Source organism: Pinus tabuliformis, chromosome J (assembly GCF_031772625.1).
Source record: "Pinus tabuliformis cultivar Carrire ecotype Pingquan chromosome J, CPIR1, whole genome shotgun sequence".
NCBI lineage: Eukaryota > Viridiplantae > Streptophyta > Pinopsida > Pinales > Pinaceae > Pinus > Pinus tabuliformis.
In genome coordinates this window covers 642,711,488-642,716,981 of record NC_142295.1, presented here as the reverse complement: position 1 = coordinate 642,716,981, position 5,494 = coordinate 642,711,488, and positions in this window count along the sequence as shown.

Here is a 5,494-nt window from a genome sequence, read left to right as displayed (position 1 = left end):
CAAAAGAGAAATTTGATCACTAATGGCAGTGTGAAATCACTGACACTAACACATGGGAGATGGCGAATGAGATGCGGGATATGTATCCTTCCTTATTCATTGGTTGAGCGGATGTTTTGGCATATGTCTTTGGTATATTTTTTTGGTACATGTTTTCGGGTGATGTTTGGTATATGTACATATGTATATGGATGTAAACACGACCATGAACTATGTTATAAAGATCCAATAAGTGGTATGGGTGTCATTTCATTATGATGTTATACTTGTTATGTCATCATGTTGGGTTGCTTCTCAGCATGATGATCTTTGTAAATACTGCAACAAGATAAGTTATAAATCTCCATGGGCAGTATGTTTTGATTACAACAACCTTCTTGGTTGTAGGTGTTGTTGAACACTGAGGATGGTGTTCCCCCAAGGGAGAGGGTTCTCTAACAGCCCTCGTGAAAATTCCATGTAATAAGAGTTAATAAAGGCAAAATAATAACCACAGTTGATGGGACACTTATTCCAAGATGAACGTTGGGAAAAATCATAGTGATAGGGATCGCCTGTGGTTAATTAATGGCTAAGGATATTGGCAAAGGCGATGGTTAAGGCTTTTGAAATGCAAAGTGGCATTTTGGCACATTTATTTATGAAAATAATGGAAATTAGGAGAAAACGGAGGTGAAAGGTTACAGGTTGCATGTCAGGAGGAAAATGAAGAAAATAGAGGTCTCATTAGTAAAAAGGCTTCTGAGGATCAGTTCACAAACTTTTGTCAGATCAGTTTCGGAGCTCTCTCTCTATTATCTTTCTCTCATACTCTTAGACACTTAGAGTTTTCATGGAGCACTCTTCGAGGAGTGTGGCATACTTGGAGTTTTGGAGCAAGAAGGCAAAGGAAGAGCAGGAAAGTGCAAGAGGACATCGTGATCAGCAACTACAATGGGTTTTTCTTGTAGGTACCGAGTTGCATGTATGTTTTTCCTCACTTTTTTTGGCATGCATGGCATATGCATGTGGTTTATTGGTCATGATCTGTCATTGGCATGGAGGTTTGCCTGGAATGGAAGTAGATTTACCTAGCCTTGTCATTTCTTGGATAACCGTGATGTTGTGGGTTCATTTCTTTGTTTTTCTAGTTGATTCTCTTGTTCCTTTAGCTTGGGTTTAGTTACTAGTTCCTAGAGCCTTGTTTGGAAAAATTCTCTAGAGCCCTATAATAGCTTGGGTTGAGTTACTAGTCATGGAGCCTTGGTTGGAAAAACGCTCTAGAGCCCTTGGTGGGTTAAGTTACTAGTCTTGGAGGATTGTGATGTCTAACCGTGAGGTGGAATCACTGTTTGATGGGTTGAGGTGGTTTGGCGTCTAGAAGCCCTGGATGGTTTTGATTGATGTGTTTTATGAGATCCCACATCCATTCTTGGAATATGTCATAGGAGTGACTAGCTAAAGAGAGATTTGGTTTAGCCATGTCTGCGGTTGGGTGGTTCATGGAAGTCTTTAACCTGGTTGGCCTTTGCATCATTAATATGAGGTTATTTCTCCTTCTTATTTCATGAGTAATGTAATGGTTTATATGTGGATTATATGGTTGTCATTTCCTTGGAATTTCTGTTGTTATTATGTTGGTTATGAACATGTATTATGATAGTGGCTAAGTATGGCTCTCATCATGTTTTTACTTTTAAATGAATGAACAATGTATCTATGGCCTAATAGATGAAATTGCAGCTAATGTGTTGAGGCATCAATGCTTCTTAGTGATTCTTAGATAATTATGAGACTCCTATGCTCAGTTCTGTTGTTAAGACCTGTATCTTTTATGTTTGTAATATGATTGACGAAATGCCTATCATGGCTAGTAGGGTTCCAGTCTAGTCCTTGTCAATGTTTTTGTAGGTGCATCATTGTTCCGCTATCAAATTTCATTTTTGAAGGTGTCATTGAGTTATGGGTAGTGACCTAGGCTCTGGGCCTGAAAAAGTGGCACAAATCCCAAAGTAGCAGGCACAACACAGGGGAAAAAGGTCCCCGGATGCTCGCTTCCCCTTGCTACGGGAGCGTCTGGAGCCTCCTGGATGCATGTTGGTCCATATCAAGGGAGCGTCCAAGCGTTTGATGCATTAAAACTCCAGTTAGTCTCTGGGGATGGTTACCTGAGTGGGTGGGATGGCTCTTGGGAGTACTATTGTTTATGTGGAAAGTTTGTAGTGTGTTTTTGTTGATTCAACTTCCTTAATTGACACATAGGGAGTTGAATTGTATCATAGTAACTTCTAGTCACATGTTTACCCCGAGTGATCGGTTACTTGGGTAGATGTGGGAGGGGGGTGTTATAACCAAATATCACACCAAAGAATATTCTAAAAACATTCGCTCAAATAGCAAATAGAGAAGGATACATAACCTACATATGATCTGCCATCTCCCATGTAGCTCCATCGCGCCCAAAGTGCTTCCATTGCACTTTAACCTACTTGATTACTCAGTTCCAGAGCATGAGCATCTTTCTCTGCAAAATGCATTGAGGTTTCGACTGTAATTACCCTTATGGTTCCACCTGCAATACAAACCAATCAATTACATGATCAACATCTTTAACATACTTCTTAAGAAATGACACATGTAAAAAATCATGGAATTTCACTGTCGGAGGCAGTGCAAGTCGATAGGCTATTGGTCCAACCCTCTCAAGAATCTTAAAAGGTCCACAATAGTTAGGTGCTAGCTTGGCACATGATCCAATCCTCAAGGAGCTCTTATTGGGCTTGATGTGAAAATACACTTGTTCCCAAACCTCAAACTCCTTGCATAACTTTTCTTTCTGTCTTGTGATCCCTTAATATTATTCTTGATTACCTACATTTCTTGTTCCATCTCTGCCAACATGTATGGTCCTATCAACACCTTGTTAACTAGATCACTCCAACTTATGGGAGTATTACAACTCCACCAATAGAGTGCCTCAAATTAACTCGTCCTCTAAAATTCTTGATACCCATTATTTTTATCAAACTCAACCAGTTGAAGATACTCTTCCCACCTCCGTTGTTGATGCATCGCATACATCCTCAACATGTCCTCCAATATCCTGTTGACCCTCTCTGTCTTTCCATCTGTTTGCAGATGATAAGATGTGTTGAAGGCCAACTTTGTCCCCAAACCTGCAAATAACTCTTTCCAGAATCTAGAAGTGAACTTGACATCCCTGTCTAACACATTTTACTTAGTACACCATGCAACCTCACTACATCTCTAATGAATACCTATTCTACATCATTACTTGAATACGTAGACTTCACTGGAATGAATTGCACTACCTTTGTCAACCTGTCAGCCACGACCATAATAGAATCATGTTGTCTACATGTCCTTGGAAAAACATTAATGAAGTCCATGGAAATGACCTCCCATTTCCACTTTGGAATCAAAATCAGTTGCAATAACCCACTTAGATGCTTACACTATGCCTTTACCTACTGATAGTCCAAACATTTCGCAACAAACTCAGCCACCTCTTTCTTTGAGTTTGGGAAATAGTAGAACTTCTTCACCGTTGTCAATGTCTTCTGATATCTCGGGTGGCCTGAATACGGCTTAGCATGAAATTCCCTCAAGATAAGCTTATTGAGCTCATTGTTGTCTGGCACATAGATCTTGTCCCACTTGGGCTGCTTTAATGGTAGTTTTTACATTCTCCCTTTCACTCGTAGTATGGGGGAGAAGTGGGCACCAAATCATCCATTATGAGACAATAGTCCACATCCAGATCACTTGTATCCTATTGTAACTTGTGCATAAGCTCCATATACTTGTCATCCTATTGTCCTCCCTGCAAGATCTAACCTTATAGATCTATCCTAGTGTTAATTTTTGGTATGTTCTATGCTAGAGCAATTTATTTAATTTCTTTTCCATATTAGCAATCACATCAACACAAAGTAAACTGCAGATAGAACATAAATATAAATCGCAGAATACAAGCCAAGACAAGAGGACACAAGATGTGGCACGAGCCAGGGACAAACCCCACAATGTGTGGGGAAACCCTTTGATCAAATCTTCTTTTATCTTCAAAGTTCAGCAGAGAAAGAGAGAGAGAGAGAGAGAGAGAGAGAGTACAATTACAACAGAAGTCAACACTTTGACTTGTCTAGATCTAAGCATAGATCATCTTCTATAACAATGAGATCAGTTGAAGACATTCTACTTCAACTGATTCTCCAAGGTGACTCCTTCACCTATCATCGTGCTGCATCTGGTTCTCTTGCTGTACCACTCATACTGCACCATACTGCACTAATCACGTTGCTCATGTCCATGATCTTATCCATCATCATGCTGCCCATACTAATGTACATCATCATCATGCTGTTGTTCTAACAGATGGCATTCTATCACTGTTGTTCATTGTGAAAGGGCTGCTACAGGTATGCCATTCTACCACTGTTGTTTATCATGTTGCATCTTTACTTCATCATTCGTTTCGCTGAGATCATCATGTTGCACATTCATATTAGAGCCATCGAGATCATATTCCTTATATACTTATTGATCACCAAGTATAAGTAATATCCCTACAGATGACGAATGTCGAGATATATGCAGTGATCTTCTATGCTATAATAGTTATGCAGAGAACGTAGTCCTTCTGCTTCAAACCCTAACCACTGTTGGCTTGCAGGTTCCATACATGACTGTGTTCTTCATATATGACCTGCGTTCCATATATAAAATGCAGGCTTCATGTATTATCAGCGTTCCATATATAATTCAGCTGCGAGCTTCATGTATTACCTGCGTTCCATATATAAACTGCAGGCTTATATAATTCAGCTGCGGGCTTCATGTATTACCTGCGTTCCATATATAAACTGCAGGCTTCATGTATTATCAGCGTTCCATATATAATTCAGCTGTCGGCTTCATGTATTACCTGCGTTTCATATATAAACTGCAGGCTTCATGTATTATCAGCGTTCCATATATAATTGAAACTGCGGGCTTCATGTAACTACTGCGGCTTTCATTCGTTAATATTGTGCAGCGTATATGTTAGTGCTATGACTGTGTATACATACATATTATATCAGTCTCTCTGCGGCTACATAACAGCGTGTATGTAAATGCCATGACTCGTTAGATGTCAATCTCTGTGTATACATAATTGCGTATGCCATGACTGCGTTAGATATCAGTCTTTGCATATACATAACAATGTGTGCATAATATCGTTGAGTTTCCATGACTGCGGCTCTTGGCTGTGGCTTCATACATAACTGCGGCTCCTTCATTATGTTGCATTTCTTAGAGTCTTTATGTCAGCGAGTGAGGTGTTGTGCATATAGATATGCGTATGTTACAGCGTATCCCATTACATCGCATGAATGTCTCCATGTCTGCGTTCCTCATCATGTACAGTGTGTAATCCATCATGGACAGCGTGTGAACTGAGTATAATCTCCAGCGTAAGAATGTGTTCTCATACTCTAGGTGATTTCAT